Source organism: Gorilla gorilla, chromosome 1 (assembly GCF_029281585.2).
Source record: "Gorilla gorilla gorilla isolate KB3781 chromosome 1, NHGRI_mGorGor1-v2.1_pri, whole genome shotgun sequence".
NCBI lineage: Eukaryota > Metazoa > Chordata > Mammalia > Primates > Hominidae > Gorilla > Gorilla gorilla.
This window is the reverse complement of record NC_073224.2, coordinates 38,013,601-38,027,712: the sequence shown is the minus strand read 5'-3', so window position 1 is coordinate 38,027,712 and position 14,112 is coordinate 38,013,601. Positions and strand designations below refer to the sequence as shown.

Here is a 14,112-nt window from a genome sequence, read left to right as displayed (position 1 = left end):
CATCTTGGAAGGTCTTTGAATCACAGGACTGTCTTACAATTGGATTCATTTTACTGTTAAATGGGAAACTGGGTCAGAGTTCCTTGTATCCAGGCTTGTATGCTGCTCATCTAAAAAGTGTCAGGACTGATTAGTATTAAGTTGGTGCAAAAGTAATTGCGGTTTTTGCCATTGCTTTCAGATGGCAAAAACCACAATTATTTTTGCGCCAACCTCATACATGATGTTCTTCTGTGGTGCTGTCTGGCCCTAGTGTTCTTTGGAGTCTGGGGCGGTTTGGCCTTCAAAAATCAAACTGCCTTGGAAACTGCTTAACCCAAAATTTTGGTTCACAGGCTTCACTGGATTACCTACCAGGGCAAAATTTAGCCACATGAACATGTCCATAAACTGGTGAGTTTGCACTACTATCTCATGGCTAGAATTCCAAGGTAAAAGCTATTGGGTCTTTGTTTATATGTGTACATATGTGTCTGGATATCATGTGTTATATTTACATGGTACCAAATTGGCTTATAAATAAAAAGGAACCCATAAATTAAGTAAATAAGTCCAAGCCTTTTTCAAGTTCATGTGACTTAAGTAAATCCTAAACAAGCGGGCTTTAAAATTATTGGTAAGATTAAAATAAAAATGTTTTCAGCATTGTCAACATATTTTTTCTGGGTTTTATATTTGTCTCTGTTAGATATTTTAAAGTGTCAGAGTTTGGCACAGAAGGTTATAAAACTATAAACCCAGCCAAAACAAAATGATCTTTGTGTGATTTTTTTTATAAGTAAGACTAATATCATTAGTTTAATAGAGCTGAATCTTCTGAGTTATTGGTGAAAATACCCATATATTTAAGGTTCTTGAGTGAGCACTTAATATGCACAGGTTATAAAAATAATTAACAAGGAAATAATGACTAGCTCTGTCTAATATCTCAGCTCTCATACGTAATCTAGACTGCTAAAAATGAGTGAAATGTAAATGGTATAATTGCTATAAGTGAACTTTGTATGTAATTTAAAATCTTGAAATTATTTTGCTCACTAGATGTCTGAGTCATTTCCAATTAAGAAAGGGTTATAATATAGGCAAAACATGTTTTTGTAAAAAAATTATGGAATGTTCTTACCTATAAAATGCTAACATCTGATAGACAGTTCAGAATTACTTGCTTCCTAGATCGTCACTCAAATTTAAGGTTACTAAGAATAGGAATTCTAGCAAATATATAATTTTGGGCCACAATCACCAACACAGCCATGCTGCCACCCCACCTCCCCTGCTTCCCACCAGTTGCCCACATCCTCCAACCTGTTCCAACAATCTGATAAAATGTGGTGGATTACTATGAAGTTCTAGGCATGCAGACATGCCTTACCGGAGGATATTAAAATGACATATCAGAAACTGGCACTGAAGTGGCACCGAGATAAAAATCCTGAGAATAAAGCAGCAGAGAGAAAATTCAAACAAGTAGCCGAGACATGTGAGGTGCTGTCAGATGCTAGAAAATAAGACAGCTTAATTTATATTAAACCAGAAGGAGGATTAAATGGTAGAGGACGTGGCAGAAGTCATTTTGACAATCATTTGAGTTTGTCATCACATTTCATAACGTAGATGATGTCTTCAGGGAATTTTTTGGTGGAAGAGACCCACTTCCATTTAACTACTTTGAAAATCTATTTGAGGACATCTTTGGGAATCAAAGGGGTCCCCGAGGGAGCAGAAGCTGAGGGATGGGTTGTTTTTCTCAGCATTCAGTAGATTTCTATACCTTGGAAGTGGATTTTCTTCTTTTGAGACAGGATTTACTTCATTCTGGTCACTAGGTCACAGGGGACTCATTCTCTTCCACATCATTTGGTGGTAGTGGGATGGGCAACTTCAAATGTGTATCAACTTCTACTGAAATGGTTAATGGCAAAAAAAAATTACTAAAAAAAGAAGGATTGTCAAGAATGGTCAAGAAAGAGCAGAAGTTGAAGAAGAGGGCCAGTTAAAGTCCTTAACGATACTTGGTGAGGAGCAGCAGCTGCGCTTGGATAACCAGGAATTCAATGCACACACTTAACAGAAATGTTAAACTATAACAAGCACCATCTGAGGATTAACAAAAACAGTTTTTGAAGATATCCAGTGAACTCGACTTTCAGTATAATTGTACCTAAAGTATTTATAAACAGCTTCTCAGAGCTCCTATTTGTCATAGACTTTTGAGTTTATTGTTGGGACCACAAAATAGGACTTTTTGTTTTAAAAATTGATGTAAATCTCTGTATGCACTTTGATTTTATTTAAACATACTCCAAGGTGAGCCTTGACTCTTCAGTGGTAGGACAAGATTGTACACTAACACCAGCATGGATCTGCTTTTCCATCACGTCTGGAAATGTGAGCCAAGCAGTGTCAGCCTGTTATGACGTTAATATTGCCAGGACAAGCCTTCTATAGAAACAATTTCATTTTTTTTCAGTGTTTAGTAGTGAAAGATATTAATGCGTTAATGGTAATATACTTCTGGCTTAATATAAATTAAGGATGTTTTCTACTTGTGCATAAATGCTGGCAATTTAGTAGGTCTTGACAATTGTTTAAACATGCAACGTTAAGCTTGGGTTTTAAAAAAGTAAAGCTGGTAAGCTGGATCTTTGTCATTTGCTTTAAAACAAAGAAACGCAAATGTGTTCAGTGCATTCTTTCCTGAAAAAAAAATTGTATATAAAATGTGCCAAAGAAGATGTGTTCTTATTGAGAAAAATAATAATTTTTTTTAATTCAGAAGTTATCTGATACGGTTTGGCTGTGTCCCCAACCAAATCTCATCTTGAATTATGCTCCCATAATTCCCATGTGTTGTGGGAGGGACCCAGTGGGAGATCATTGAATTATGGGGGTGATTTCCACCACACTGTTCTCATGGTAGTAAGTCTCATGAGATCTGACCTCTCTCTGCCTGCTGTCATCTATGTAAGATGTGACTGACTCCTTGTCTTCCACCGTGATTGTAAGGCTTCCCCAGCCACGTGGAACTGTAAGTCCAAATAAAACTCTTTCTTTTGTAAATTGCCTGGTCTCAGGTATGTCTTTATCAGCAGCATGAAAATGGACTAATACATTATCTAAAGGTTAAATTATGGACTTGGAAAGGTTATTTATGAAACAAGGTAGAAAGGAACCAGTGGTAGGGGAGAGAGATGTGAAAAAGTTAAGATTGGTCTCCTGTGTTAGAAAAAATTTCCCTTAAAATATCGATTTGCTCTTAATAAAATCACAACAGGTTTTGATTTTGATACTATACTGTTTCTTTTTGAAAACTTCTCATATTCATGTCTCAGAATGTGTCCTGCTGCTTTCAGCATTTTTCTCCCCATGAAAAGGCCTGAGATGCTAACTCTCTCTTTCAACCTTTTTGCTAGCTCTTTTAACTTTTTTTCCTCCAGTTCTAACTACTGCAGTGGCCTGATGCTGAAATGTTTATCTGTAAGGTCTAGAAAAGCGATGTTTTCTTCCAGTATAACTTGATTCCGCACTCTTGGCTTTTCTTGATTATGTCTAAATTGTTCCATGTAACTGGCAAACTTCTCATGCTGTTCCCCTGCTCAAAGTACTAGTTTCCCGGTCTCTTCTTTCCTTTATAAGGTTCACTCATGACCCTGGACACACTCTTCCTGTATCTGATTAATTCAAGTACTCTTTTCCCATCAGGTTTGGCTTTTAGGTTATCTAAATGAGCTTCCCATAAGGAGAAGCAATCACACTGCAAATCATCTTTGCCTTTTGGTAACTGGCCTAAGAAGCAGATTTACATTTTACTAAGAGAATTTCTATCTCATCATTATTAAGTTTTTGATTAATTAGGAAAACCAAAATTTAAAAGAATTAAGGTTTTTACATCCGTGTAACTTTCTGTATTGCTTTTAAAGTCCTTGTGCTATTAAGTTACGGGGCATTGACTCCCGGGTCTGAAAAAGGCACCTACTCCTGCTACATCCTAAACACTGACACCAGTCAGTCTCGTCTTCAGACCCAGGAGAGGGTGACAAAACAAACTGCTTTCATGAGACACAGGGCCAGAAATTAAAACTATTCAATCCCTCCTGGCCCAGGGACTATAGCAGAAGAGGTGGGCATGTGAGATTGCAAGGCCAATTTTGAGGAGTAAAATTAGTTCAGTCTTTCTAAAAACTAAACATTAATATCAAAAGCACACTGACGCAAGGCCAGCATCTGGGCCTCTGTGTCAGAATAACAAGATTTTCTTGAAGCATTGATCTGCTCTGATAGAAAATTATAAAAGGTTATGAAAGGTTTATGTAAATGTCAAATTGATTAAAATTAGATAAAATTGTTTATAAGGTTTTTATTGAACTTAGCTTTAACATTAATAATACACTATACAGAGGTAAATTCGATTTTCTCTTTTGAACAAAATGTGTAATATTAATAAGAGATAATAGGAGATTTCTGTTTACCTTTTGAGTTAGCTGCAGGAAAAAAAAAGAGGGGAGAGAGAGACAAGTTTAGTTGGCCCCATGCTGTCTTTGCTGTCTTATTAACTGGGAAAGTGGATTTCCTATCAAAAAGTAAAGGTCGGGATTTGTTGGTTTTTTTTTAATATTTGAATTATCATTCTGGCTAAATGAATAACTATTCCATAGTGACTGTGACCCTATTTTGTGAAATCAGGTGTATTAAACCTTTGATATTTGACAAATTTTCCAAAAGCAAAATTTCAAGTTTTAAATTCAGTCTTTCTGGCCAGGCACAGGGGCTCTCGCCTGTAATTCCAGCACTTTGGGAGGCAGAGGCAGGCTGATTGCTTGAGCCCAGTTCAAGACCAGCTGGGCAACATGGCAAAACCTCACCTCTACAAAAAAAAAATATAAAAATTAGCTGGGCATGGTGACACACACCTGTAGTCCCAGCTACTTGAGAGGCTAAGGTTGTAGGACTGCTTGAGCCAGGGAGGTTGAGGTTGCAGTGAGCCATGATTGTGCCACTGCACACCAGCCTGGGCAACAGGGCAAGACCTGATCTCAAAAATAAACAAATAAATAAATACATTCAGTCTTTTTGACCACAAACTAATTTTTTAGCTATTAGGGTCCCTTGAATTCCAAGAGAGACATATTAGGCTTATCTGGTATGTTAAAATTATATACAAAGCATTGTCATATAGTAAATGTTTAACTTTCTTTGGGTTATATTGATATAAACGTGTTATTAATGTATATTCAAAAATCATGCGAAATTCCTAAATTTCTGATCTTAGTATATGTTATCAGTAATAATTATGATTATGTTAAATTGTTGCATGCCACAGAAATAACCAATCTTCCTTGTCAATTGTGTCTTCAACCCTGACTGTCTTAAGACTTTTGTCATCCACAATTGTTTTACTTTGATTCTTCTCAAAAAGCAGTTTATAATCAGCTACAGTCAAAAACTTGCTTCTTTAGGGGCGTTCATGAAAAGGACTCTTAAATGCAGATTTCTGACAACTTTGGAGATTGTGCCACTGGATTAGAGAGGAAACGTCCAGGACTCTCGTTGGAGGGCTGATGTGTTCATGAGGATTGCTGGCCCAATATCAAGCAGAACAGGACTAATTGCATGGACTGAACTAGTAGAGGACTGAAATAATTTTTTATTATGTCTTTTATTTGAAATATTGCCAATTGTTTTTGTTTTTGTTTTCAAAGTCAAGAACACTTTTTCTTTTGGGCTATTTATAGCCTTTAACAATTGAGTAAAATAAACCCTTAACAATAAAATGTGAAGCATATTTTTCTCTCTCTCTCTCTCTCTCTCTCTCTCTCTCTCTCCCCTATTTCTCCAGAATTTGAAAACTATTTGTGGTGTTCTTACTTTATGGCTTAATATATGCTTTGTATGCAAACCATAGGGGACTGGCTTTATGATGACAAGCATATTAACCTTATTTTTTGGCTTCAGGGTTTTGGCTCTTATGTTGATTTAAGGGTTAAGGACTGTGTGCTCACCTCCATTCCTGTCTGGCCTAGAATGTTTAATTGGCTATAAGAGTTGGCTATAGGTATCCTACTGAAGGACAGGATGGACCCAGGGCAGGTAGCCATACCACCCTGGCAATGATATGGGACAAAATAAAAGCTTGGCCATCAGTGTTGCCTCTGGCATATCAAGACCGAAAGAGACCAGAATGAAAACAAAGTCCTAAGCCTCCCATCAACTGAATGGATCCACTTGTAGCCAAGGGGACTCCAGTTGCCAAGAGACAAATCTTGTCTAGGAAAAGGTCTTGCCTCTTGCCCTGCTGAAGATACAAGTAGCTCCCAGAAGTGGGTTGGCTCTTAGCCCCTTCGAAATGTATGGAAGACCATTTCTCCAACTCCTAACTCTAGATCACATACAAAATAATTAAGAAATATATTAACTACTGTCTCTGAGCTTGCTTCCAACAAGCTCCAGTTCCCTACAGATGTGCCTCTCCACTCTTTGAAACAGGAGGATCCAGTCTGGTTGAAGACCTGGAAATCCCAACAGGCTGAAGACCAGCCACAAGCACAATAAGTCAGCCCTTTTGAAATGCTGCTGACCACCCACTCATCTGTCAAGTTAGCCAGCAGAGATTGGGTAAAACCAGTCAGTCCCTCTGGGATCCCTCTGGAGTAAAGAGTCATGGTCTTGTGAACACCGCCCCCCAACCACCGCCCCCCCGCCGCCCACCGCCCTTATACCCAGCCAAAGATCCTAGATAAGAAATCATAAAGGGAACATGCACTTTTCCGGTCATTGTTCTCCCCTAGACCCTAGCTTTTCGCGTGTGGGATGTAATGAATCAGGAAGACGTTTTTGGTAGGCTTAGGATTGTCCTCTTGGATTCCCCAGTGGATTCACTCCATATTCCGGTATTTTAAAATTTGGTTTATCGATGCTGTTAATCACTTTAGTTCAATGTGGCCTCAAATGTTGTTCAAAAAGCAAAATAAAAGTACACAGATCATGGTTTTCCAGTGCGCCAGATGCCAACCAGGTACTTTGAGTATTTCCCATTATAAGTGGAATGCTTTCATTCCTTCTCATTATCCCACAACGACCTTCCTCAGCACGAAGCATCCAGGATTGATGGTCAGATTCCCCATGATTGAGGAACTGATCAATAGAAAGGGGAGGGACTGAAACTGCCCCAACTGTTCAACAGAACTGATGCTTCTGGTTTTTTTAATAAACATGGAAATTGACACTCCCGGGTCTTAACATGTGAAATTTACATTTGTCTCATCTGAGTTCCTTCCTCAGGAAACTGACCATCGGACAAGAAGCTGAAACTCACACAATCACCACATCCAGTGAGACGCCAGTCCCACAACCTTCATGTTTGCTTCCATACTGCCCCTCCCTAATTCCTGCTTTCCCATGCATAGTTACACTCCTTCCCCATTATACAAACCTCCAATTTTAGTCCGTCGAGAGAGATGGGTTTGGGACTGATCTCTCATCTTTCTGACTGATGTCACCCTAATAAAAAGGCTTCTTCCCTGGCAATACTTGTTATCCCAGTAATTGGCTTTCCATGCAGTGAGCAACGGATCCCTGGGTGTTTTGCTAACACTAGGTGTCTGGAAAGTTGGAGAACAAACAAGTGGAAGTGAGGTTCTCCAGGAAAGGCCTAGTGTTCCATGTTGCTCATTAGGAGTGGCTCCCTATAGCTTGAAGGCCCACTACACTGACAGTGACGTCGACGATGACTTGTGAAAACCGAGGAGTCTAACTAGGATTCTCCCTCCTGCTTGCATGTCCATTTTCCTTCAGCCCAAAAGTTAACTGTGCTCAAAAGCCTCCATTTACCCTTCCAGATCCCTCTTCACCCTCCTCCACCCTGCCCACGGCCCTGGCAGGCTCTGAAGAATGCACCATCTGGCCTTCCTTGCCCTCTTGCTTCCCATTATATTAGGCCAACAGGAGGCATCAACTGAAGACACAAGGATCTTATTAGGGTACTTACTGCCCAGTTCCCTTCCTGCTACTGTGGCTTCACAGTGTCTCTACCTCTCCACATGAGGCCCTAGCTCCTTCAGAAGACAGCCCCACCCACTATAGCTCCCATGAAGTTCTAGTAACAGCCTCCTCCCCTTACCCCTTCACACCCAGGGGTGGTAACAGCTTCATGGGTTGCTAGATCCTGGTGCCACATCATCCCTGTCGGTTTCTTAACCCTATACCTCCTCTGTAAATAGTCCCTTCATTAAACTTTCCTCAATTACCCCCTTTGCATGTGCGATCTGTTTTCTAATGGGACCCTAAAAGATACACGCGCCAAAGAGAGACCTGAAGGTTAGGTCAAGTTGCATTTCCTAAATACTCTGGATATATTCCAGCATGTAAAGGGACGGCCGATCAAAGTTTTCAACATTCTACACCATAGGGATTGGAATTAGTTTGGCCTAGAAAAGTTTCAAAGCAGGTACTACTTGTTACTAGTTATTAAGCAGAGGTATTTTTTATTAAAAATCTTGGTAATGCTCCTGTAGACTATCTGGCTTTGGGCAATACAGCTTCTTAATGAATTCTCCAGAGTGAATTATTTGCAAAGTGTGTCCCTAAGTAACTAAAGGAAGTGACCTGCTGTATGGAGTTATTGTGTATAGCCAATTAAATCCTGCAAGGCATTTGCTGATTCAGTTTTTAGAAATAGGCATCAACAGTGGCTAAAATCAGTGTCTACTGAGGTCACACCTAGTTTATGACCAAAGAAAGGAAGAAAAAGCTGTATATCAGCATATAGAATATCTTCTTTATTAAACAAACAAAACCCAACTCTACAGCAAGGAGGCATGCATCTGGGCTATTCAAAAGCAACTTAAAATCTTTTTTTCGTTGTTGTTGAGATGGAGTCTTGCTCTGTTGCCTAGGCTGGAGTGCAGTGGTGTGACCTTGGCTCACTGCAACCTCCACCCCCAGGTTCAAGTGATCCTCCTGCCTCAGCCTCCCAAGTAGCTGGGATTACAGGTGTGCGCCACCACAACTGGCTCATTTTTGTATTTTTAGTAGAGACAGGGGTTTCGTCACATTGGGCAGGCTGGTCTCGAACTCCTGACCTCAGGTGATCCGCCCGCCTTGGCCTCCCAAAGTGTTGGGATTACAGACATGAGCCACCGCATCCAGCCAAATCTTTTTTTTTTTTTTTTTTTTTGAGATAGGGTCTCACTCTGTTGTCCAGGCTAGAGCACAGTGGCACAATCACAGCTCACTGCAACCTCGACCTCTCAGGCTCATGTGATCCTCTCGCCTCAGCCTCCCAAGTAGCTGGGTGTGGTAGTGCCTGCCTGCAGTCCCAGCTAATTTTTTCATTTTTTAATAGAGACAGGGTTTCACCATATTGCCCAGGCTGGTCTCAAACTCCTGGCTCAAGCAGTCAGCCTGCCTCGGCCTACCGAGGTGCTGGGATTACAGGTGTGTGCCACTATGCCCGGCCTCAAACTCTTTACAGGAAGAGAGGCTAAGGCCCAGCTGCCTTCCTTTGTTCAAAACAGATATAGGCCACACTGACTCTTGAGGTAGTATTAAAAAGAAACAGTAACTGAGAATTTACATTGAGTTTGTACAGCTTCACCAGTTCACAGAGTGAATACTAAAGAGAGACTGCAAAGTCTTGTATTTTCCTTAATAGATTTCTTCACAGGAGAAGTATGTAAAAAGTGATCCATAAAAATACAGAAATGCCCAAAACCCCATTGCTCCTCATCTAAAACACCAGACTGAGAAACACAGATTCCAAAATTCAAGGAAGAAAAACATAAAATTTAGATGAAATGTCTAATAAACTACAGTCACTTTTTTTTTTTTTTTTGAGATGGAATTTCACTCTTGTTGCCCAGGCTGGAGTGCAATGGCACGATCTTGGCTCACTGCAACCTCTGCCTCCTGGGTTCAAGTGATTCTCCTACCTCAGCCTCCCAAGTAGCTGGGATTATAGGCGTGTGCCACCACGCCAGGCTAATTTTGTATTTTTAGTAGAGATGGGGTTTCACCATGTTGGTCAGGCTGGTCTCAAACTCCTGACCTCAAGTGATCCGCCTGCCTCAGCCTCCCAAAGTGCTGGGATTACAGGCATGAGCCACTACAGTCTTTTAATGATGAGGTCCTCCCAGTTTGAAAAATGAGAGCCAAAAAATGGTTGACAAGGAAGATGTAGAATAATTAATAATTTATTTTAGTTGTCAAACCTAGGCTAGTGACTCACCAGGGCTGGCACAAAATGTGCCCCCTTCCTCCAGCTGGCCTTCCGGTGGCCTTCCTCCAGCTGGGAATTTCCAGTGAGTTGTGCTCCTGCAGTGTTCCCAATACCTTCACCCTCTGAACACCTGTGCAGCTAGAGCTGCTGAGACCCTCACATGTGGGCTTAGGCAGAGAGAAGAAGCCCACGTGTGCTGCGCCAACCCTCACCAGGGACAGAAACCCATTAGCAGCCTCAGCTCCACCAATTCGTGCAACCTGGATTTAGTTTTGCTTCCATGGGCTTGGTTTCTGGAAGTCCAGAAATGAGCCCTGGGCATCTGTGGAGCCCCCTTGCTGTCCTTCCTGCTCTTTCTACGTTGATGTGGTGTGTGCAGCCAGGCTACATCCCCAGCCACCCACCCAGTAGAGGACTGGCTCGCCATACCTGGAACACCCGTCAGGGGCCCGACGCTCCACTTAGCTCTTGCCTACCCCTCTCCTAGGGGGCCTTAAGTCCCTTCTTCTTCCCTCACTTCCTTTCTTCCTACACTAATCAACTGGCTAGAGTCCAGCTGACGGCAAGCTGACTCACTGCTTGGAACGGACACTTCTGCCAACCAAACTTTCAATAGCACTTCCCTACCGCTAGGTCTGAGTCCTGCCTGCTCAACTCATCAAACCTGTTAGCTCTTGTGCACAGACCACTCCATAGCCTGTTTGGAATGCAGCCAGGTTATACTCCCCCACCTTATGTCCAGTCCCAGTCCAGGAATGTTAAAGTTACCCCAGTCCGCCATATAGATCTGCTTGCTCCCATCTGGTCATGCCTCTGGCCAGAGGCAGCACACAGGAAAGAAGGGTCTGGGTGAAGTCACAAGGCCCATTACCTGTCATCCCTCAAAACCCAGAAATCCCAGGTCGAAATCCCAGGCCAATATTCCTGCTTTGCAAGAATATCCAACAGGTCAATAATGTTATGAAAGTTTCTCACCCTCACTGGTTGGCTAAGGAGTGCGACAAGGGTGACAAGGAGGTATCATTTTACACCTAATGGATTGAAAAAAATTTTGTGATAAGTTACTGTTGAGGAAGCAGGGAAAAAGGAGCCCCCACCCATGGCTGGTGAAAATGTGAACTGATAAAGCCTTTGGAAAGCAATCTAATAATATCTATTATTAATGAAAATACACATATCCTTCACTTAGCAATTCCCTGAGGATTTATCCCATTGAAATAGACACCACTAGGTAAGAATATATGCCCAGGTACTGTCTGAGATCACAAAAAACTAGTAACACATAAAGTCCAATCAATAAAAGCATGATTGAATAAACAGTGACACATCTAAATCTGGAATATTATGCAGTTCTGAGTTAGACCTTTACCGATTACTCAGAGGGACTCCATGAGCCATTATTCAGTGAGAAAAGCAAGATGCAGAGATGCAAAACCAAAACCAAGACACACTCTAAAAAGCATTAGTGTTTACGTAAGATGACATGAACACGAAGAAACAAATGAAGGATATACACCAGGCTGCTAACACCAGCAACCCTGAGGATGGAGGGGACAGTGGCTGGAGGAAAGGGTTAAGCAATGACAGCAACAAAAACTACAACTTTTTTAAAGTGATGGTAAAGAAAACCAGAATGTGTGACGTAATCCCTTATCAATTATGTAAAATTATGTGTGTGCCCGTAAAAAGACACATGAAACTACAGTCACCAGAACGCTAACAGAGGTGACCACTACGTAGTTTCCTTATTCCTGCACTGCACAAGTGATGTTTTTTCCCATAATCAGGAAAATACTTCCCATACTATTTTACCATTGTTTTCTTTTTTATTTCCCTGCTTTTCTAACTCTATGGTCACTACAAACTCACTACTTCCCACTAAATTAACTACATCATAGAAACAGCCGCCCACTGCACTGGGCTCGATGTTCACTGGGGCTCGGGTGTGTGTGTGTGTGCGTGTGTGTGTGTGTGTGTGTGTGTGTGTCCGTGTCCCTCTTTCTGTTTCTCACTTTCACTTCAGCCCACCATCTACTGGAAAACTGAGCCTCCCCATGTGAACAACCACACAGAAAACTGAGGACTTGCTCCAAAAGACCCCATCAAGCCAGTGTCTACACTGAACACCTGGCCTCTGTACTTACCTCATTTTCCCTTGCCCAGGGAATCCAGATCTTTACCTCGTGAGGATCTTTGCCTGAATTCCAGCAGCAACAACAGGGGGCTCCACCAGAGAGCCAAGGAGTCTTCTCCCCTGTCATCCTCTCAGGAGCTGGGTTCTGATGAATCTTTCCTGACTTTTACTCCCAAAAAGAGAGTTTATAAAGCCTCTAAATCCTTGAGCACATAGAAAGCCATTTATGAACAGCATGCCAATTTGCTAAAACAACTTTTGTTGTTGCGGGTGTTTAAATTGGAGCAGTCCTTCCCTCCACTGCCCACCCCTCCACCCCCACCAAGTTTTGCCAACACAACAGCCCCAAAGTCCCAGAGCCAAGAACAGAACTAAACACAAGGTCAGCCAGGTCAGGGGCTGCTATCCTGTGTGAGGGAACAGAGCCAGGCACTTGGCTCTGGTGTTCATTTGCACATTATTTTACATAAATTTGCATGTTGGCCTCCAGAAGCCTTACTCCAAGTATTAATATTTAAAATCAAATTGGTTAGTTTGTGCAACCTCCAGGAAGTATGTACTCAGCCTCCCTGCTTGATCGAGTCCAGAGAAACTTGTATCCCGTGGAAAAATGCTACTTAGGCAGAGAGCGCCCTGGCCCCATACTCCTCAGTCTTCACAGTGGAGGTTCCATCCTTAGCCTGGAATAGGTTATCCAGTCTCCCAAGCCACCCCTGAAGATGCTCCCCAGCCTCAAAAGCTAGTTAAGAGTGTGGTCACTAGTTAAGAGAATTAGTCACTTTTAGGACACTTAGGTGGTGTATAATGCAGAACTTCAGCTCTTGCACTTGACACACAACACTTCGTGCCTGAGGAAGAGCATTTTTGTAGATAATTGTGCATAACACCTACCATCCTCGAAAGCAGAAACCACAGCTTGCTATTTCTAAGTTCCTGCTATTTCAAAGACCTCTAAGATTTCTGCCACTTCAGAGACCTCTAAGATTCTGTTAAGAACAACAATTTAGTGCAGTTGTCTTTCTGCCTGGCTGTTTAAGCTTGCACACATTCTCCTCGATTTGGATTTACAACAGAGAGATTGATTATACAAGCAGTGAAGAGCAAGCTAGATGCAAAGCAATAAAGCCATTCTCACAGGTGTAAATACTGCCCAGGCAGACCCTGCATTTGGTGGACCGGGCTGGAAAATGGATCATTTTGCAATTTACAGAGGAGGAACCGCTGGGATTTCTTTCCTTGGGCAAAGTTTTCCCCAAGTTTCTAACTATCCAAACGAAGCCAAGTAGATTTCAAAAACCACTGTAGAGAGCCCTACTTGGGGGTTAGAGTTAAATATGGAATTCATAATTCATCCAATAAATTAAACTGAGCACCTATTGTGTAACAGGCTCTGTGCTGGAAATTAGGTATACATTATAGTATTAGTTCCTACTGCTGCTATAATAAATTACCACAAATTTAGTAATTTAAAGCAACACAGTTTATTATCCTACAGTTCTAGAGGTCAGAAGTCCAAAATGGGTCTTGGAGGGCTAAAATCAAGGTGTCAGCAGGGCTTACTTCCTTCTGGAAGCCCTAGGGCAGAAGCCATTTCCTTGCCTTTTCCAGCTCTCGGAGACCACCGGCATTTCCTGACCTCTGCTTCCGATGTCACATCTCTTCCTCTGTCTCTCCTGCCTCCCTCTGCCACCTGTAAAGACCTCTGTGATTACAATGGCTATACCCAGATAATCCAGGATAATCTCCCCATCTCGAGACCCTTGAC

General features: G+C 41.8%; 1 protein-coding gene and 1 pseudogene across 1 annotated transcript in view; one reads left to right on the top strand and one right to left on the bottom strand.

Annotated features, from left to right (window-relative positions):
* CNIH3 (cornichon family AMPA receptor auxiliary protein 3) overlaps nt 1-14,112 on the bottom strand; it is a 118,154-nt gene that overhangs the window by 70,752 nt on the left and 33,290 nt on the right. The gene's annotated exons all lie outside the window — the stretch shown is intronic.
* LOC134758562 (dnaJ homolog subfamily B member 6-like) lies at nt 1,326-2,068 on the top strand (annotated as a pseudogene).